Genomic DNA, 23,165 nt, shown 5'->3' on the forward strand with positions numbered 1-23,165 from the left:
TTCAAAAAAAGAAGTCAAAAATAACAAAAACGTTTTTAAGTTTTAAAAAATCTGAAACTAATTCTAGTATTTTTAAAAAAAAATTGACTTCGATGAAAAAAACGCTTATTATGAAATGTTCATAAATTAAAACCTTGTGGTGAGCATTTTTTGGAAATTGTTGTTGAGCCCTAAAAAATTCAATTTTGTGGGAAAAAACCCATTCTCAACACAAACCACGTTGTTAAATTAAAAATACCCATTTTTCATACATCAAAAGTATTGTGATAAGTATTTTTTTGCTTTTTTTTGAGCAAAAAAAGTACTTCTTTGTGAGAAAAAAACTCATTCGTAATACAAACGAAGTTAATTGGTTTAAAAAAATACCCTTAAAACCACTTTAATATTAGTTTGAAAGGTTTACTTCAGCGAAAAAAAATGCTTGTTATAATATTATCATAAATGGGAATTGTACGATAACCATTTTTTTCTCGATTTTTTTTGTGTGAAAAAAAATCTTTCCTAAAAAAACTTTATGTAATTCAACTTAAAACAACCTAAAAACAGTTTCTAGGCTTTTTTGAAAACTTTATTGTTGGTTGAAAAAGTGCTGATTACAAAATTTTGTGAATGGAAATTGTACGATAAGCACTTTTTCCATAGACTCCGTGAACGGAGTTGTACGATAAGCATTTTCGGTCAAGGAGGTCAACCCGAGTGTGCGTTTCGGACCATGAAATGCCTTCATCTGTTGCTCCCGTTCCTTCTCAGGTCAATTTTTTTCTAAAACCTTCAGAAATTAGTGTAAATATGATTTTGCAAGATACGTGATGCTTTCAGGACCTGAAATGATCAGATCTGCTTTTCCCACGCCTTCCTTAAACAATATATCAAACACCCTCAATTTATTTTTATACCCCTTTTTTTGCTGAAAATGATAGTAAGACACCTGACGACAGCATTAATGTGACTTCAGGGCGGCAAACGCATGTGTCACATATTCCAGGGCATTATCCTATAAATTTCTAAGACAAAAAAAACATAACCAGCATACAAATTTTCGCTGAATCATTGACAACAGAAAGCGTCGGAGCAGCATATGTATGCAAATCAGGACCAAAACTATGCTTCGTTTTTGGAAGAAAAGTTTCATAATCGGAAAATTTTTCTTCATTGAAACTAATGGAAGAAGTCGTGGAACAGCATGTTTATACAATTTAGTGCCTGATACGGCCAAATCAGTTGTTGCCAGATCTTTCTGCATCATTTTGGCGAAATACTCGTAAGAACCTTTTATATTTTGGTTGAAGGGATGCGGGAAGGCCTAAAAGCAAAAAATGCGTGCATTTCAGAACCTGAAAGGAATGTATCTGCAGATCACTGAACTTTTGCGGTCAAATTTAGCAAAAAAATGATTAAAATAGTTTTTTTGCTAAAACTGACAAAGAAGGTCAGTTTTTATCATAGAATCGAGTTATAGGCCCTGAAGCGTTAGTATCTGATGTTCTCAGGATTTTCGCGTAAGTTTTTAATAAAAAATCAACCTACAATTAAGTTTCAAGACAAACGTATTGAGGAGTTGAAGTTTTTTGTAAAAAACGTCTGAGTTTTTCTGAATTAAACAATTTTGCTGTCAGCTGGCCCTTCTTGGAAAGAAAGTTCACTGAATTTTGTATTCACTTTTGCCAAATTGCTGGAACACTGCGAACAGTATACATGTCTATTCCAGGTCCTGAAACGTTTCCATTCCAGGTCCACATCTGACGTTTCTAGACCTTTCCGCATCATTACAAATAAAAAAACAGTTTATCCAAAGATTTAACAATGAATGAGAAGTGTAATTAATTTAACAAACTTTTTTGCCAAAATTGATGGAAGGCGAGGAACAGCATTCGAATGAGTTTCAAGGCCTGATACGCCAGTTTCAGCTGTTCTCAGGCCTGTTAATGATCACTAACACCCAAATTAATAATGTCGATTTGTGACTTCTTGGTTTCTTACATGTAATTGTGAACGCTCGTTAACACTTGAATGTAAGATAAAGTGGGAAATAAATATGAAAAACCATGCAATTGAACGCTCAAAAGGTTTGGCAATCATTATCATGGCGACCAAAATCTTCTGATGATCACAATGCTTCTCGCTTGACTAGGGATCTGGACGCCTCTACCAGTACTCCACAACAATTTCATCCAGGTTTTCAAAGGGGATCAGGGCCAGGCCAAACCTTTCCAAAACCTGTACTAGCCTTCATACAACATGCATACAAAAAAAAACAATTAACTACGGCTGCGTTTCATTGTTGCATTGGTTGCAAGTACGAGTTTGATTTGATATTGTAATCAAAAATCTGTGTGAAGCATTTTACACTCAAAGGGCCGAAGCCAGTTTTTTGCCTGAAAAAAGTGATTTGAACAAATGTACATAAATGACAATTTTATATGTTGCTTTATCATTTCATATGTCATACAGTTTTATTTCATACGCCGAATACTTTTCATCAAAATTTTTAGATATGTTCTCTGCTGCTCTAATTTAAAATTTTGAGAAACTTATCGGGGAAACAACGATAGATTTTGAAAAAAAGAAGCCTTTTCTGCATTTTTGATCAATGTGTTCCTGACCCAGAATTAACTTAGATTTCTTTCTAAAAGCTGTAGACATCATAACTCATCTAAACATAACAAGGTTGTTGAAAGTTCTTTGACTTTTCAAAATGGAATAGAAATAGAAAATAAGCGTATTAAGGGTTATTAATCAATGTAAAACGGTTTTCAAAGTCAGTTGAAGTTTTCTATTGGCTTCATAAATGTTTCCAACACACACAAAAAAATTGCTATCGAACTCAAAATTTGAGGTTTAATTGCTTGAACACGTACCACGCACGATATTTTTAAATAGGAACCACGGGCTGTCGTCTGGAACGCTGCAATGCCACGGTATCCAACAACGAAGACTGCAACGACTTACAACATCCACTTCAACAAGATATTTTTCAATTTATGGGAGCTTTTGTTACCTTACAAATTTATTTCAAAACTTGTTTCGAGCTTTACGCTGGTCGCATTCCAGCCTTACTAGTTTTTTCGTCAGATCGTACGTACGTTTTCGCCCAGCTTTTGTCTCGCTTGCTAGTCATCTCTAGCTTTTCTTGTTTGCTCCACAGAGCAAACCTTTCTCCTGAAAAATGGTTAAACCCAGCTTTCTCGTCGCTTAGCTAAAAGTCTTAGCTTTTTCCGTTTGTTCATAAAATCAGACACTTCTCATGAAAGTTGGTTCTGCTCACCTTTTGTCTCGCTTGCTACTCATCTCTTGCTTTTCTCGTTTGCTCGACAGAGCAAATCTTTCTCCTTAAACTTGGTCAATTCGAGCTTCTTTCTCGCTTCGCTAGTGTATCTGGAGTTTTTGTTTGTTCGGCAGAATCAAACCGTTCTCTTTAAAGTTGGTTCAACTCAGCTTCTCCGTCACTTCGATAGTGTATCTAGCATTTATTTGTTTGCTCGTCAGAACAAATTTTATCAAAGTTGGGTAAATCCAGCTTCTTCTCCACTTCGCTAGTTGTCCCTACAATTTACCGTTTTCTTCTCAACAGTACTCGTGCTTGTGTCTTTTACAGCAAAGCTCTCTACAAAATACCCAGTCGCCACTGTTTTGTTTTTCCCTTGCGTGCCCTAGGACACTACTTTACTGGTTCTTACTAGTCTTTGATCCCTTTATCTACTTTGTTGTGTTGGTCGGCTACGCAAGGGCTACCAAAGTTGACTAACCTTTGAACCATTGGCACTGTCGATATCGTTCATAAGAAGCACTTGAACATCAACTGACATCCGAAATTGCTTCGACAATATTAAATTTCCCTCGAGGAATTGGTTGCTCCGGTAACAGAAGATGAAAGTATCGCTGATGAATTAGCTTCCTTTTCTTCTGGCGAAGTCAACGACTGTTTAGAACGTACTTCTATTTTCCGCAATGGACAATGCAAAGCATATAAGTGAAAAAGTACAAGAAGACTTGCATCGGAGACTGTACATAATTCAATAGTAGCTTAGTTGCTCCATATGAAAAGAACCCCATAGCTTTTTTTGCACCAGTGTGCAGTTCCAACGTTAACTCAGTTGCTACAGCAAGAAAAACCACAAGCCGGTCTTTATTTACAAGTGAAACAACCAGTGTTGGAATGTCTCATAACGAACAGAGGTACTCCAAGTTGGACCAAGATCCATCAAATCGCGTGACATTTAAGGATTGCAACTCTTCTGTAGATGAGAACCTACTTAGAACTCCACACGACTCAAGCATTTTTCTCAGCTCTCCTCATGAATCGGAGGCTCCAATAACAAAAGAGGTGACGCGATATTTTAACTATTTCACTAGAACATCAACTGATCCTCCACAACACATTGAAAGCTCGTATAATTCAAGTTTGAACTACATTCCTAACTCCATTTCTACATACCAGAACTACGGAATTGTTCAAGGTCAGACTCGAACTTTTGACGGGCCTTTGCCAACCGGTACAACTAGTAGCCCTCTTCGGTCAAGCACACGATATGGTCATTGATGGACCTCAGCTGACAAAGTGAATATCAATCGAAACTCGCAGCCCATGTTGACTAGTTCGTCTAATCCACAAGACACCTCATCTGCTTATAGCTCGAAAGTTTTCAAATTTCCCGATATACGTATATCAAAATTCGATAGAAATGCTCTTTAGTTGAACAATTGGTTGGGACCATATCAAACAGTTGTTGGAAAGAATCCTCGTAAAAGTCCCGTCGAGAGAATTACCTATCTTCCATCGCTATGTATAGGAGCGCAAAAGCTTAATAGAAAGTTATGGCACAATCTCCAGCCAGTATGACCAGGCCATAGAAGAACTCACTCGTAGGTTTGGTACTCCTAAACCCGTTGTGGCTGCCTACATAAAACAAATCGCAGACTTTAAGCGTCCCCATATACGCGACTCTTTGTCATTTGTGAGGTATTCGACTTTCCTCCGCAAGCACGTTCTTAACTTCGAAGCTAACGGTCATAATTCCAATCTAGGATCAACAAACTTATCAAGAATTGCGCTCAGCAAGCTTCCTTATGCTGTTTTGGCGAGGAATTTTGTGTACTCAACGGTTTCGAATACGTATCTTAATCGACTTTTCAAATTGACTTAATAATTAATCGAAAGCCTGCGAAAGTTTGGTTTTGCAGATTGGACAGTTGTCACCTGTCAAGACTAAATACTATCAACAGCATGACAACGACAGTTCATTTTTTTCTCAAAAAAAGACCATAGTGCAAGTAATGCAAATAATCCTAATTCTTCTTATTGCAGTTCCACCACGCCATTGAGTATTATCTGTCCTAGAGATTAGGGCAATAACTATTTGGGACGTTGCTCAAAATCAATAAATTGCCACTCGATAAACGTTTGGAGATTGGTAAGAAACTCTCACTATGTTTTGATTGTCTTTATAAACACAAGTTAAACAATTGCAGAGCAGAAAAACGATGTATGTAAGATAACTGCGGTCAGAAGCATTAATCAAATTTGCACAGAGAAAAATCTGGAATTGATAGCAAAATTCAGTCTCAGAAGTCTAACAACGACGAAGTTGAACCACGAATTCTCAATTCGCCAGATGCCAAGGATAGCATAAATCCGGACTCACTTCCGGTCATAAGAAATCAGCTACCGTATATGCCGGTAGACATGATTATCGGCAAAATCTGAGTTCAGTGTTATGCAATGTTGGACAAAACAAATGTATACTACTAATATATACAAAACTACAGCGGAAGAACTGAACAGCGTTTCAAAGCAATCAGTCGACGGATCAAATTCTTTCCACCTCAATTACACTGAGTGTTGGAGCATTCAACTCTACGTTGGTTCTTTTTACGTTCGGTTGATAAAACTCACTTGGACGTCTTAAACGTCAAACAATTGAAAAATGTTTGTTCCAAATTCAATCATCTCAGCCATATCAATTACCCTGATACTCCTTGGTGTCGATGCTTTCTGGTCATTGCTGAAATAGATATCAAGAAGGGTCCTGTTAGAAGCCCATTTGCAATCAGAAACTTGCTTGGATGGACCATCACTGGTCCTCGGAGCTCCAAGTACCTGGACAAAAAACCACGAAAACAACAAACAAATGACATTGATGCTCGCAACAGAGAGCAGCCAACACTAAGCAAAGCAAATAAGTCAAAAAATTCTGAAAAGTTGACGACTCTGCCATATCTGTTGATTTTCCTCCCGGCTCAAATTCAAGAAAGATCGAAAAATTACTTAAACTCATGGAAGACAAAATTTAACACGATGGAACAAAGAGCAACATGAACTTACTGTGGAAGCAGAATGTGAAGCTACCAAATAACTTCGCAATCGCAAAAGCTCAATTAGGCTTACTCCGAAACCGCTTAACCAAGGATCGATAAATTTTGGATTCAAATAATAAGTTTGTTTTTACAGACATTGAGAAAAGTTATGTTAAACCAGTTGTTTTCATAATTCCTCAGCCAACTAACGTCTGGTATTTACCTCAGCACCCGGTTATAAATCCAAATAAACCTGGCAAATTTAGACGTGCCGCAGATTCTGCTTCAATGTTTCAAGGTGTCTCTTTGAACTCCTGTTTAGATGCTAGGCCTGATCTTCTCAACAACAAGTTTGGATCGCTACTTCGTTTTCGGGACTAGCCAGTCGCAGTATCTGCCGATATCGAGGGTAGGTTCATGCAAATTGGTTTTGAAGAGTTAGATCAAACTGCTTTACGATTCCTGTGGAACACTGCAAAGGGCATTAAGCAATATCAGTATACCAGATTGATATTTGGTGCGAAATGTACACCTTCAATTGCAATATTCGCATTGAATCAGACTGCTAGCGATTGCAAAACAGCTGAACTCATTATCCGGAGTTTTATATGGATGACTTGTCCAACCTTTTGAGCCCATTGAAATTGCTCAAGCGTCCTCTTTGAAAGTAAGGACAGTCCTGAAAAAGGTTGGTTCCAATTTAACAAATTTTGTTTCAAATAAACCCGAAGCGTTGGTCAGGTTGCCCGAGATGCACGTCGTTGGAATTTTTTTGACACAAAGAACACTCGGTGTGCATTGGGAAACGTGTTTCATTAGGGATTCGCAATCCAGCTGATCATGACACAAGAGGAATACCCCTTTCCGATGTAGATAAACTCTGGTTCCCGCCTTCTGACTTCCTGATGACACCGGAATCGGAGTGGCATAAGCCTCCACATAAAGAAGTTACAATCTTCATCGCAAGACTAAGAGAGGTCGAGCCACTAACCGTTTTTTCACGTTTCTGTTGTTAACTCAAGGTTTTCAAAGTAACTAAGATAGTTTTAAAGTTTATTAGCTCGCTGAGGAAGAAAGGAAAAAAATTGCCGGACGCAAAATCCCTTATTTTTGAGTTTCTCAAAGAAAAATTTTTTCCCAGAAACCATCAAACGGTTACAACAAGGGAAAAAATTGGACAACAAAGATGTTCTGTTAGCTTTTTCCCCTTTCATGGATGATAATACTCTGAAAGCTAGGGACGTGTTCGACATTCACCACTTCCCGAAACCGCCAAAAACCCCATTATTCTTAATGCTAAAGAACCAGCAGCGCGACTTTCAATCGAACACGCCCAATGCCGAAGCATGCAATTCGGTACAGAATATGTCCGCAATTACCTTCAGCAAAACTTTCTTATCATTGGTTTGCGCCAAGCTCTGAAAAACAGTTCGCCATCGCTGTTTCTTCTGTCGGCGATTCCAGGGAAAGTGCTCAGCGTTTTCATGTCGGATCTTCCCGCCACTCGCTTTCAGGATCCAAATGAAAACCCTTACCAATACAAAACTGTCGGTTTAGACTACGTTGGACCTTTTCATATTTCCAAAAATCCATCAATAAATAGATCTGCTTGTTCGCGTACTTTACTACTTGTGCTATGCCTTTAGAAACGACAGAAAGCCTCACAACGGAAATATGCGTGACAGCTCTTTGCAGGTTCATAGCACACCGAGGCTCACCACAACGACTAATCTCAGACAACGCGACATACTTCATCGGAGCGAAAAAGCAGTTGCGTAAAGAGACTCTGTATTTCGAGATAGAGGTAGCAAGCTACCTACATGGTCAAAATGAACACTCCTTCTGCTCCTCACCTTGGTGGTGCGTGGGAGGTATTCGTTCAGATAATTAAACGAAATTTCCTTCTGAATATTGGATCTGCACGCATCTATCGAGATCTCTTCATCACAATCGTCGCTGAAACCGAAGGACTCTTGAATGGACGACAATTGACGCATGAGAACAGTCATATCGCGGACGACCTTCTTTTGAATCCAAACCGTTTTCTTTTTGGCAGGCAACTTGTGTACACACCCTCAGCGGCCTTTAGTGACCAGCCAACCAGTAAGATGTCCGCGAAGTCTTAGATAATGGTTAAGGCGAAGATTGATTGCTTTTGGCCCTGACTGCTGAAAGAAAATGCCCCGAAACTTATTCGGCGCACCAAATGGTCACAGCCAGAGGATATTTTCAAATCTGGAGACCTCGTATAGATACTGGAGGACTTCAAGCCGCGTGGCATCTGACCACTTGGTCCAATCGTCGAGATTTCACCGGTCCTGACGACAGAGCGCGTTAGTGCGTGATAAAACAGCGCTAGGGAAAAAACCTCGACACGCCGTAAAATCAGCTTTGGTAACACCTAGGAAAAACACTGTTAGATAAAGTTAGGAACTAAATATGAGAAACCATGGAATTGAAAGCTCAAAGACTAATGGTTCGGCAATCATTATCAATGACATTATCCAGGTAAAAATTTCATTAATTGAACAAACTTTTTTCGCCAAAATTGATGGAAGACGGGAGCAGCAATAAAATGAGCTTCAAGGCCTGATACGCCGGTTTCAGCTGTTCTCAGGCCGTTCTTTTTAGTTTTTAGCAGTAGTTCGTAGTTTTTAACTTATGTTTTGTTAAAAAAGACTGAAGTTCTGGGATTCGCAAAAAATGTGCGTCTCTTTTCTTCAATTGTACTCATCTGCTGTTCTCGGGCGTTACCACATATTTTGAAAAAATATAATTTTTTTGAGGTTTTTTGCTAAGCAAAACGATGCATGAAGACCCTCTAACAAGTGAATTTTGCCTTTCACTGTCTGAATTGAACCTAGCTGCTGTTCTTACGCCTTCTCATATCAGCTTCGGCAAAATTTGGCTTCCTTGAAAAACTTCGTTAAAATATAATTTAAGCCTTCTAACTGCAGATGGCTTCGTTCCAGTAGATGAACAAACAGATTTGCTGTTCTGGGGCAGTCTCAAATCAATTTAAGCAGAAAAATTTTTCAAATAAACATCGTCGCTTAAAATGAGAAAAATAGCAAAAGTACCCATTAGTTGCCGATCTGACTTTTTCGTTGAAAACGATGGGGGATGATGGTTTTGCAACAGATATGTTTGTTCCAGAACACGAAACACATTTACGCTTTTTCGGTCGTTTCCTCGCCACTTGAGACTCAAAATGAACACTCGAATAACTGAATTTGAAATAGAAGGGGGCTTCGTTAGGGCAGCAGACAAGTGCATTTCAGGGCGAAACGCAAAAATTTAAAAATTCCCATGCTCTTCCATCATTTATATCTATTATTTTTTTAAAATTGATTTCTTTAAATATCGATGTTTTGTAATCGATGCAAGAAAGTTTTCTAACAACTGATCTAAGTTCCAGGCCTGAAATAATGATTTATGTTGTTCTAAGGCGTTCTCTTATCAGTCTTAGTAAAAATATATATCTGGAAGCTTTAGAAAAAACTGCGAATACGATGTTTCCAGGTCTACCCCGCCACTTTTAGCTAATAAAAGCAATTAATTGATTTGACAGGTTAAAGGCCAAACTATGTGTTATTGTGAATTTTAAGTGGAATCTGCAACAAACACTTTGGTCTTCTTTTTTTACCGTTTCAACAAACCTTTAACCTGTATAACGACTTGTCTCTGGATTTCAAAATTGTACCTGCACCAAATTTTGCGCCTGTATAGTGCACAGTATGACCTTCTAATGTGTATGAAAACTTTCTCTAAATAATATGAGGTAAGGCGTAGAACAGCAATTGGCAGGGTGCCATGGCCTGAAACGAAAATTTCCGTTGTTACCAAGCATTCTCCATCATCGTTGACTAGAAATACTCTTTCCAGGCATTCCTGCATCAACTTAAGCAAAGAAAAAATTTAAAATTTCTTGTCAAATTTTGATAAATGAAGGCATCGAAACAGCACGTAACAGCGTAAAATAGCTGAATTCTTCCTCAAAAAAATTGGGAAAAGCAAGAAACAGCTTTTACGTAAATTTCAAGGCCCAAACCAAACATATTTGCTGTCCCAGGCCATTTCTTATCATTTTTAAAGAATTCTAATCAAAAAGTGAGAAAACTGATCTGTTGCAAAAATGATGAGAATTTTGCTGAGCAAATGATAATACAAAATTGAGTTATAGTTGCATAAGTTACACGGCGGGTTTGGCGTAGGTTCGAATCCGTCCTAGGTCGTTAACATTGTAGAACTCAAATATGAGCCGAACGGTTTATAAATTAAACACTCACAAACCGGGTTCCAAGTCCCAAAAACTTTTGTTTTTTAATTATATAAACTAGCTCATAAAACGATCTTGGCCGACTCTTAAACTGTGCGTTTTCAAAAAGACACATTGTTTTTATTGAGAATGTATCGAACATGTTAATCAGAAAAACAGTTTGAAAAGTTAGCGCGTCTTTTGTCAGCACATTTTGTTACTGCGACCCGGGAGTGTTTCCTGGGACTTCATATCCCAATGGACATCGCCGTTGAAGTATTGAAGAAGTTTGCCAGTTGAAAACGAGCCGAAATTGAGCTCCTCAATGTTCATGAATACATTCAAGAAACCATAGATAACAAAAAAACGAAAAATGATTGTTGAGATCTACATCGAGAATGCAAACGTTTTCCTGGAAAAAGCATTTTGTCCAAAAAGATGAGATAAGTCAAATGTTGGACAAGGCATCTAAAAGGAATATAATTGGTGTGGAAATGGAACAGTGTTATGACCTGGTGACAAAAATACACGATAAGGTAATTCAAAAAGCTAGGAAACGTAGGATCTGACGACTAAGCAAGAACCAATTCATTGAGTTCGGGGGAAATAGCTTCTTCGAAAACTTCCAAAAAACATCAAATTTCACATCAGTCTGGGATATCAGGTCGAAGAAAAGCCATCTCTTTGAATTCCAGTCAAAGGTAAAAAGAGTTGTTGTTGGCTATGTTAAGAACAGAATAGGTTGAGAACAGAAAAAATTAGGTTGAAGCCAAAATAGCTGAAGCTGAGTTGGAGGAAGACTCCGACTATGTTGACTAGTTTGCTATTTCGGTAAACTCTCACAAGGAAACAGCAGATAAACAGCAGATGTTGCGAATTTGAATCCAGCGGTGACTGTAACCGAACCGACCGCATAAACTTCTGGATTGAGCACGGTTTATTATAACATCCCGGTGGATGTCTATCCTGCGTCTAACGCTCAATTGGTTGGTCTGTCTTCAACAAGGACGTAATGGGCTGAAGTCCCGCCCATGATTCTTAAAAGTGATTCAAAGGTTGCACACGGCACTGATTCTCAGCACAAAATAGGCAATTAGTTTGGTCGATTATTAAATCAAAATGAAATAATACCAACCGGTTTATAGCTCCAAACATGTGGGCTAATGCTGAGCCTGCCACATCTGCCACAAGTGAAATCTTTCCATCCCCTTCGGATTTAAAATTACCTCGTCATAGTGCAGTTGTTTCAGCAGAACCCCTCTGTAGGTCATCCCACTTACTTCAGTCAGTTCTAAGAATCGAACTTCGCATCGTCTTTCCCTGCAACTGCAAAACCGTGTTGTGGCTTGTTAGCTTTGAATGAGTTCGTCGGAATGGCCTGAATGGATAGGTAGGTTTTGCAGCGCTGTTGAATCAAATCAGCTTTTTCGGATGACAGTAAGTGGACTCAGTGAAAACATTGTTAACTGAGAGCTATGTTGGCAATAGCGGACTTCCAGATTCAGGTCGTATGAACAGGGTTGCACTAAGAGTCCTTGAAGAAAATTTGGGCCATCTCAATTCATCGTGAGATCCCATCTGAAAACACTAAACAGCAATCCACCAGTAAAACTGCACACTACGGAAAGCATTTTTAACTTTGCTTGGGATTTTTCAACTATTGTTGATGTGTTCCGATCGCTGTCGTAGAACGACGATCCTAAAAGAGCCGCCATCTTGAATTGAGCTTTATGTACGTTGCCTTCGATTATGAAGGAGTCATGGTCGTAGTACACAGTCAATCCTAATTGGCGTTGCCTTATTCTCTTTAATTTCAACGATTTGTTGAAAGGAGTTGACGAAACGCAAGGCGTATGAAAACTTTTCCTCGTAAAACAAAAACCAAAGAAAAAAAAGACACCCGATTTTTGCATCCAGTGCTATGCCGAACAAGCTTGAATATCCTTGAAGCCCGCAGTGCGCTGTTAAACATCCGCTATGGGTTCTCAAGGTCTTTAAGGAAAAAAACTTTTCTCAGAAGGCAAAGTTTTACGCGGAAGAAAAACTCCTCCTGCATCCCAGCGGACATGTGTTCCCTAATCGCCCGAAGGCTAGGATATGCACTACACCTATATAGTGTTCTCCTGCATGGCGCACACTCCATTTTTCTCCTCAAAAAGAAGAAAACAAGTCTTCTATCTGAAAAAAAATCCGCAGCATTCAGGTTGTTGAAGGTCTTCTCCAGGTTATTGAGCTAAGTGTGTCATCTGAGTCACAAACCGATATCGCTCTCAATTTAGGTTGTTACGCGAGCAATCACTCCTGGCTTTCAGCAAGTTTTGCCCGCCGTCTGAACTTGTCAGGGAAAAAAAGTTGATTTGACTTGTGGTTTTAAATCAACGGATATTATTTCGACGGATAAAGTTATTTGAGGTCAAAGTATCCGCTGATAAAAAACAACATTGATTATGTTTTTAAGTTAACCGCTTACCTGAAGGATGAAATTACTGTTGGGTCTCAAAATGTTGACCATTTTATCACCACATACGCCCGCGTGATTTTTTTCTTCATACGAATAGGCAAGCTCCAACAGCTCTTCGTCTGCCGGTAGGGTGGTTTGTTATCAACATGTTACTAGTGCAATTCTGATCACGTGGAACTTGTTAGTCAGGTTAAAGCATGGTTTGAGCTAAAAAAAACTATGGTACATACAAGCAGGCTGATGCTCGCTCTGCAGCCGATCAGCGGGCGCATAAGCGTCTTGGGTCAACAACACACCAGCATGGTGAAAAAATCTCAATCGAATAATATGAGCTGATGATAGCAGTTCCTTATCCGTTTTTTACTACTACGTTTTGGCACAAATTGAGACAATCGAAGTGGTCCTTGTTAGGTTTATGTCATTCCGTTTAAACTGCACGATCCGCAGCTTCGCTCCGCCAGTGAATGGTGTTTGTTAACTATCCCGTCATCAACCCAAACAAGCCAGGTAAGGTCCGTCGGGTTTTTAATGGCACATCGAAGTTTCTTGGTCAACCAATGAACAAATCTGTACTCGTTGGGCCTGTTTTACTGCAAAATTTGTTACATGTTGTTTTTGCGCTTCCGCCAAAATCAATTTGCTGTCTCCGCCCATATCGAGGGTTTGTTTCTTTAGGTTGGGGATCGCCTGTGATCTGTTCTCTTTGCACTTTTTGTGGCACGAGGATGCCACTACGGACGTGGAAGTTTTTCAGTACAACCGGCAGGTTTTTGTTGCCCGGAACTTCCCGACGTGAGCATACTTCGCACTTCAGCGAACAGCTGGGGATAAAGCTGAAAACTTTCCTGAAGCATCTCAAGCAGTACTTATTAGGTTCTAAATGGATGATTACCTCGGTTGATTCGAATTTTGCGATGATGCATTGAAAAAAGCAAGGATATGGTGAACCTCCATAAATTGGGGGAATTCGGTCTCACCAAGTTTGTTAGCAACGCTCCTGCTATTTTAAAAAAAAAGAATTCTTCAATCGATCTAACTGCAAAATTAAAAAACATTAACATTGTGAGTGGTAGTGACCACTTGAATTCTTATACGTTGTGCTTAAAATGGAACCATGGAAAGGACAATTCTGTTGTTTGTCAGGGGGTTAACCATGAGATCCAAACATCAGTTAGGTAACAAATTGTTCTCAGTTTTGTTTCATCGGTCTTCCATCTTATTGATTTGTGGTTTCTCTTCACGGTAACTTAACTGGTTGTTTTTCTTCTTGCCCGCGTTAATGAGACTTAAAAAACTGAAGTTTCACTCGCGTATGGTAAGGCAAGGTTAGCACCATTGAGTTTTTTTTCCATTCCAAAGGCAATTTCAACAAACAAAATTGGCATCTTTCTGTGGATCGACATCACCGCAGTGATATACTGGCTTCCTTTTAACGATGAAATACCGATTTTTGTTGCAAACAGTGTTTGTGAAAGAAAAAACCTCACCACTGTGGATCAATGGTTTCCTGTAAAAAGCGGAAATAAACCCGCGTAATTTGGGACCCACTGGAAAACCGGCGGAATGCCTACAAAAAAAACAATTGGGTCAGCGGTCCAAGCTTCCTGTAAGGCAATGTGTGACCTTTCAAAGCATAGACAATCCTTAGGCGATTCAACACATGCTCTCACGAGTCTTTTGATTGGGAACCAATTCATTGAGTTCGGGGGAAATAGCTTCTTCGAAAACTTCCAAAAAACAACAAATTTCACATCAGTCTGGGATATCAGGTCGAAGAAAAGCCATCTCTTTGACTTCCAGTCAAAGGTAAAAAGAGTTGTTGTCGGCTATGTTAAGAACAGAATAGGTTGAGAACAGAAAAAATTAGGCTGAAGCCAAAATAGCTGAAGCTGAGTTGGAGGAAGACTCCGACTATGTTAACTAGTTTGCTATTTCGGTAAACTCTCACAGGGAAACATCAGATAAACTCACGAAGACTTGGGAGGAAAATGTTGCGAATTTGAATCCAGCGATGACTGTAACCGAACCGATCGCATAAACTTCTGGATTGAGCACGGTTTATTATAACAACCCGGTGGATGTCTATCCTGCGTCTAACGCTCAATTGGTTGGTCTGTCTTCAACAATGACGTAATGGGTTGAAGTCCCGCCCATGATTCTTAAAAGTGATTCAAAGGTTGCACACGGCACTGATTCTCAGCACAAAATATGCAATTAGTTTGGTCGATTATTAAATCAAAATGAAATAATACCAACCGGTTTATAGCTCCAAACATGTGGGCTAATGCTGAGCCTGCCACATCTGCCACAAGTGAAATCTTTCCATCCCCTTCGGATTTAAAATTACCTCGTCATAGTGCAGTTGTTTCAGCAGAACCCCTCTGTAGGTCATCCCACCTACTTCAGTCAGTTCTAAGAATCGAACTTCGCATCGTCTTTCCCTGCAACTGCAAAACCGTGTTGTGGCTTGTTAGCTTTGAATGAGTTCGTTGGAATGGCCTGAATGGATAGGTAGGTTTTGCAGCGCTGTTGAATCAAATCAGCTTTTTCGGATGACAGTAAGTGGACTCAGTGAAAACATTGTTAACTGAGAGCTATGTTGGCAATAGCGGACTTCCAGATTCAGGTCGTATGAACAGGGTTGTACTAAGAGTCCTTGAAGAAAATTTGGGCCATCTCAATTCATCGTGACATCCCATCTGAAAACACTAAACAGCAATCCACCAATAAAACTGCACACTACGGAAAGCATTTTTAATTTTGCTTGGGATTTTTCAAGTATTGTTGATGTGTTCCGATCGCTGTCGTAGAACGACGATCCTAAAAGAGCCGCCATCTTGAATTGAGCTTTATGTACGTTGCCTTCGATTATGAAGGAGTCATAGTCGTCGTACACAGTCAATCCTAATTGGCGTTGACTTATTCTCTTTAATTTCAACGATTTGTTGAAAGGAGTTGACGAAACGCAAGGCGTATGAAAACTTTTCCTCGTAAAACAAAAACCAAAGAAAAAAAAGACACCCGAGTTTTTGCATCCAGTGCTATGCCGAACAAAGCTGAATATCCTTGAAGCCCGGAGTGCGCTGTTAAACATCCGCTTTGGGTTCTCAAGGTCTTTAAGGAAAATAACTTTTCTCAGAAGGCAAAGTTTTACGCGGAAGAAAAACTCCTCCTGCATCCAAGCGGACATGTGTTCCCTAATCGCCCGAAGGCTAGGATATGCACTACACCTATATAGTGTTCTCCTGCATGGCGCACACTCCATTTTTCTCCTCAAAAAGAAGAAAACAAGTCTTCTATCTGAAAAAAAAAATCCGAAGGAAAGTCAACGTCGTTTTGTTCCGCATCCATTCAGGTTGTTGAAGGTCTTCTTTAGGTTATTGTGCTAAGTGTGTCATCTGAGTCACAAACCGATATCGCTCTCAATTTGGGTTGTTACGCGAGCAATCACTCCTGGCTTTCAGCAAGTTTTACCCGCCGTCTGAACTTGTCAGGGAAAAAAAGTTGATTTGACTTGTGGTTTTAAATCAACAGATATTATTTCGACGGATAAAGTTATTTGAGGTCAAAGTATCCGCTGATAAAAAACAACATTGATTATATTTTTAAGTTGACCGCTTACCTGAAGGATGAAATTACTGTTGGGTCTCAAAATGTTGACCATTTTATCACCACATACGCCCGCGTGATTTTTTTCTTCATACGAATAGGCAAGCTCCAACAGCTCTTCGTCTGCCGGTAGGTTGGTTTGTTATCAACATGTTACAAGTGCAATTCTGATCACGTGGAACTTGTTAGTCAGGTTAAAGCATGGTTTGAGCTAAAAAAAAACTATGGTACATACAAGCAGGCTGATGCTCGCTCTGCAGCCGATCAGCGGGCGCATAAGCGTCTTGGGTCAACAACACACCAGCATGGTAAAAAAATCTCAATCGAATAATATGAGCTGATGATAGCAGTTCCTTATCCGTTTTTTACTACTAGGTTTTGGCACAAATTGAGACAATTGAAGTGGTCCTTGTTAGGTTTATGTCATTTCGTTTAACCTGCACGATCCGCAGCTTCGCTCCGCCAGCGAATGGTGTCTGTTAACTATCCCGTCATCAACCCAAACAAGCCAGGTAAGGTCCGTCGGGTTTTTAATGGCACATCGAAGTTTCTTGGTCAACCAATGAACAAATCTGTACTCGTTGGGCCTGATTTACTGCAAAATTTGTTACATGTTGTTTTTGCGCTTCCGCCAAAATCAATTTCCTGTCTCCGCCCATATCGAGGGTTTGTTTCTTCAGGTTGGGGACCGCCTGTGATCTGTTCTCTTTGCACTTTTTGTGGCACGAGGATGCCACTACGGATGTGGAAGTTTTTCAGTACAACCGGCAGGTTTTTGTTGCCCGGAACTTCTCGACGTGAGCATCTTTCGCACTTCAGCGAACAGCTGGGGATAAAGCTGAAAACTTTCCTGAAGCATCTCAAGCAGTACTTATTAGGTTCTAAATGGATGATTACCTCGGTTGATTCGAATTTTGCGATGATGCATTGAAAAAAGCAAGGATATGGTGAACCTCCAGAAATTGGGGGAATTCGGTCTCACCAAGTTTGTTAGCAACGCTCCTGCTATTTTTAAAAAAAGAATTTTTCAATCGATCTAACTGCAAAATTAAACAACATTTTGAGTGGTAGTGACCACTTGAATTCTTATACGTTGTGCTTAAAATGGAACCATGGAAATGACAATTCTGTTGTTTGTCAGGGGGTTAACCATGAGATCCAAACATCAGTTAGGTAACAAATTGTTCTCAGTTTTGTTTCATCGGTCTTCCATCTTTTTGATTTGTGATTTCTCTTCACGGTAACTTAACTGGTTGTTTTTCTTCTTGCCCGCGTTAATGAGACTCAAAAAACTGAAGTTTCACTCGCGTATGGTAAGGCAAGGTTAGCACCATTGAGTTTTTTTTCCATTCCAAAGGCAATTTCAACAAACAAAATTGGCATCTTTCTGTGGATCGACATCACCGCAGTGATATACTGGCTTCCTTTTAACGATGAAATACCGATTTTTGTTGCAAACAGTGTTTGTGAAAGAAAAAACCTCACCAATGTGGATCAATGGTTTCCTGTAAAAAGCGGAAATAACCCCGCGTAATTTGGGACCCACTGGAAAACCGGCGGAATGCCTACAAAAAAACAATTGGTTCAGGGGTCCAAGCTTCCTGTAAGGCAATGTGTGACCTTTCAAAGCATAGACAAGCCTAGGCGATTCAACACATTCTCTCACGAGTCTTTTGAAGCGGTCAGAGCCCGTTTTTGTTTGGGAGAGGTATTGTAGTTCTTACATTTTTGGCCCCGGTGCTATTATTCGCTCCACAGGACGGCTTCAAGGCTCATTCGCAGTCAGTTTTAAAACTAAGCATCCCAGTATCTTAGATTCTCGCCAATTAATGTTGAAATGTTTCTGAGGCATCGCCCACAACCATCAACTCTTGGATGATTTGCGGTACATAGTACGTAAGGGGCCTGTAGTGTTTAGTCTGTGAGTGACCCTACGTTATGAAGGATGTTTTTGTCTGAAGAAAACACCAGGTAAGCACGTTACATCCTTTGATGTCAGACCTCCCTGTCAAACGGGATGGTTACTTCCATCGGACCTTCATTTACAGTGAGAGAGATATTTTTTGGTCCAATGTATTTGACTATTCGTCGCAGTAGGGAGAAAAAATGGGCTTTTCTGTTCGTCTGCATGACTGCATTGTCGTACACATCGATACTGTTCCGCCGATGGACACCGGCTCTTGCATCACGGGAATTGAAAGATGTATTGCCGTCGTACGCCAAGAATTATGTGGTCAGACAACGGTACCAATTTCGTTGGAGCTGAGAAAAAACTTCTGCTTTGCATAGAGAGTTGGAACGGACAAGCTCCCGTTTCGTTAGTGCATTAAGGGCCTAAACGGAAATAAAATCTCTTGGCCCGCCGCGGTGATGTTTTTCGGAAAGGTTAGTGCGCAGTTGCAAATGTGTTTTCTACGCAAATATTGGTTCGCAAGTTAACGGTTGAGGTTTTGTCGACCACGTTTTGTTCAGTGGAGCAATCATTAAAAACCTGTCCAATAACGCCTGTTAGTCTCGATTCCACTGAATTAGAAGCATCTTCTCCTCAGTTATTTTCAACTCAGTTATTTTTTCGTCGCCAACACTTGATGAAAATTCTGACCACCGGAAGCGCTATGTTGTAACACAAGCTTATGCAAAAGCTAACTGGCAGCGTTGGCGGAAGGAGTATCTTCCATCTTTGAACAAGCGCTCGAAATGGCATGCACATTCGATTCGCAATTTACGAACTGGTAACCTCGTCTGGAACCTCGATCAGCAGCCCTTCTGGGCACTACACTTTAGGTCGAGTAACTGATTTGCACTACGTTAAAGATAAGTTCGCTCGCTTCGCAACTGTTTAAACACTATCGGACCAATTAGTAAGTGGCTCTTCAAAATTGGTCCGATCCTCACCTCTTCGGGGTTGAAGTTGTTGCTGGGCGGATAATGTCAACAAAAGTTTGGACTATAGTTGCATTTAATACAAGGACAGTATTGAAGCGTATACGCAGTGCAATCCATCGGGTTTGGCGCAGGTTCGAACCCCGCCTATGTCGTTTTCTTGAAAACTCTCCTATGAGCTGCTTTTGATGGATCATAAAATATACGCTCCTATACCGGGTTCGAAAAGCCCAAAAACCACTTTTTATAAGCTTAGCAACTAGAAATAGTTCAAAAAACGGAATTGGCCGAACTTGATTGGATGATTCTCGTGTGTCAAAAACCGTGTTTTTGACAAAGCGTGAACGCGATCGAAATTCGGTGCTGATTCAACTTGCCGTTCTTGAATTTGTATAGAGTATGTTTATATGAAATACAGTTTGAAAAGTTTTGGTTGAGAAGCTCGTCTTTTGAATGCACACGAATGAAGCATTGGAACAGCGGATAGGGGGATACAATTTGAAAAGCGCGTCTTTTTTCAGCACAGGAAGGTAGCATGGAAACAGCGATAGGGCATCTCAAGTTCGCGACATCCAAATCTTTTAGTGAAAAAAAATCAATATTTGAGCAAATGCTTCTTTCACTAAATATTTTGGAGAAAAGAATGGGTGTATCAGATCAAAGTTTCCGGCCTTGCAAAAAAAAACCTAAATTAACAAAGTGACTTTGATTACGAAGGCGAACTGTTTGTGGGTTGGATAGGCACGCATTTTGGTGTGCGTGAGTGGGTCTCTGCAATCCAAAAACAGATCTTTAAACATGTGAAAATTGTGCCCAAACGATCAAAGAAAACCAACGAACAAAAAAATCGAAAAAGAACATAATCTTTCTGTGAAATCCGCGTAAAAATTAAAAAGTTATGCTTGCTCGCTAAAAAGTATGGTGGACGGCCAGGGAACGGCAGAAATGTGTCTGAAAAGCCCATATCAACTATTCTCAAACTTTTCCTATCAATTTAAGCAAAAAAAATTGAACGAAGTCCTTTTTTTGCTAAAAAACTGGAAACGCTAGGTGAGAGCAGATATCTGCATTTCATAGCCTGAAACAAAAAGTTTTTTTCTAAATTTTTATAGGAAAACAATAATAATTTAACTGCGCTAGAATACCGAACATCTGCCTTCTCCATCATCTTAAACCAAAAACATCAAATAAAAGATAAGTTAGTCTTCTCTAGCTAAAATTGGCGGGGAAGCCTTGAAAACCGCAGATTTGTGATTCAAGCCATGAAACGCAAACATACACACACACGCACACATCTGCTGTTCCCCTGTATTTTCTTTCTTTTTCTCTATTTTGTATAAGACGTGGCCATGAGGTGGCCATGTTACTGATTTAAACAGATTTTGAACCGCATTTTGCCTTGTTATAGCGCTGCATTTTTCAACTAACAAATCACCATTCTTGTGTGTGCAGCATTATTTTTTGTTTTTGGCTGTGGTCTTTCATTGATTACATCTGAAAAAGCAGAAAAAAAGTTGTTTGCCTAACTTGAGCTTATTTGAAGTTGAGCTGATAGTTCTGAGTAGAATCTGCACTGTAGAAGAGTAGTATGTTTGAACTGGATGGAACTGGGATCCTCGCCAAAGACACGTGAGTCAGAGTAAATGTGCAAAATTGTTATTCAAAATTCAAACAGTTTCTGTACCTTCTTAGGTAACAAAATTCAAATTTTCATCAATCTTACGTTTTACTACCAAAAAGATTTTTTTTTACAAAAAAAAAGATTTATCGTAAAGGTGAATTTTATCATACTTTTGAGAAAAAATCGTTGCCCTATTCTCCTTAATTTCAACGATTGGTTGAAAGAAAACGCCGAAACGCATGGAAACGCCGAAAAGAAAAAAAATGCCACCCAAGTTTTGCATCCAGTTCTATGCCGAACAAGTCTGATTATCCTCAAAGCCCGCACTTAAATCCGCTGTTAAACAACTGCTATGGGTTCTCAAGGTCTCAAAGGAAAAGAACTCTACTCAAAGGGCGAGGTTTTACGCGGAAGAAAAACGCAGCTCCTCCTTCCTCCAAGCGGTTATGTGTTCCGTATTCGCCCGAAGGCTAGGATATGCACTACACCTGTTTAGTGTTCTCCTGCATGGTGCAGACTGCTTTCTTCTCCTCGAAAGAAAAAAGCAAGGATATGCTGAACCTTCATAAAATGGGGGAATTGGGTCTAACCAAATATGTTAGCAACGCTCCAGCTAATTTAAAAAAGTTGAATTCCTGAATTGATGTACCTGCAAAATTAGAGGACATTTTGAGTGGCAGTGACCACTTGAAGTCGTATATGTTGTTGTTAATGGCACCATGGAAGTGACTTTTCTGTTGTTAGTCATGGAAAGGACCATGCGCTCCAAACATCAGTTATGTAACAAACTGCTCTGAGTTTTGTTTCATCGATCTTCCATTTTTTTGATTTGGTGGTTCCCTAAAAGGTAAGGGACCGCCTGCTTCTTAAGGACAAGGACATCTGTCGCACAACTGGGCAACAATGAAACGGTCCCTTAACCGAACCGCTCCAGAAGCAACTCAATGAGTGGCATTGAAGTCTGTTTAACATAGGCGAAACTTTCAATCCCCTGTGCTACTCAAGTTGAGCCCAATATGCTCGGGTAGAGCTCGAAAAATGTATTTTGCCTGGTCGTTTTTCTTCGTGCCCGCGTTATTGAGACTGAAAAAACTGAACTTTCATTCGTGTTTCGTATGGCAAGGGTAGCACCATTGAAGTTTTTTTCCATTCCAATGGCACTTTCAACCAATAAAACTGGCATCTTTTCTGCGGACCGATAGCACCGCGGTGCTACAATGGCTTCACTTTAACGATTAATTACCGACTTATGTAGCAAACTGTGTTTGTGAAAGAAAAAACCTCACCACTGTGGATCAATGGTTTCCAGTAAAAAAAGGAAAATAACCCCACCTAAATTGGGACACGCGGAAATCCGACGAAACGCCTAAAAGAAAACCATTGGGTCAGAAGAAAACAATTCTGTGGCCTTTCAAAGCATAGCCAATCATAGACAATTCACCTTCATGACTACACTGCCGTAAACATCGATATTGTTCCGCCTATGGACACCGACTCTTGCATCACGAAGATGGAAAGATGTATCGCCGTCGTACGCAAAGTATTCTGTGGTCAGACAACGGTACCAATTTCGCTAGAGCTGAGAAAGAACTTCTTCTTTGCATAGAGAGTTGGAACGGACAAGCTCCCGCTTCGTTAGTGCATCAGGGGCTCAAATGGAAACACAATCTTCCTGGCGTGCCGCATCATGGTGGCTTTTTTCGGAAGGGTTACCGTGCACTTGCAAATGTGTTTTCTACGCAAAGATTGGTTCGCAAGTTAACGAAAGAGGTTTTGTCGACCATATTTTGTTCAGTGGAGCAAGCCTGACAAACCAGTTCAATAACGCCTGTTGGTCTCAATTCCACTGAATTGGAAGCATTTTCTGTTGCGTGAGCACTCAGCTAACACTTGATGAAAATTTTGACCACCGGAAGCGATTTGGAACACAAGCTTATGCAAAAGCTAAATGCAGCGTTGGCGGAAGGAGTATCTCCCTTCTTTGAACAAGCGCTCGAAATGGCATGCGGATTCGAGCCGCGATTTACGAACTGGTAACC

The sequence above is a fragment of the Symsagittifera roscoffensis genome, chromosome 1 (assembly GCF_963678635.1).
Source record: "Symsagittifera roscoffensis chromosome 1, txSymRosc1.1, whole genome shotgun sequence".
In the NCBI taxonomy this organism is placed as follows: domain Eukaryota; kingdom Metazoa; phylum Xenacoelomorpha; order Acoela; family Convolutidae; genus Symsagittifera; species Symsagittifera roscoffensis.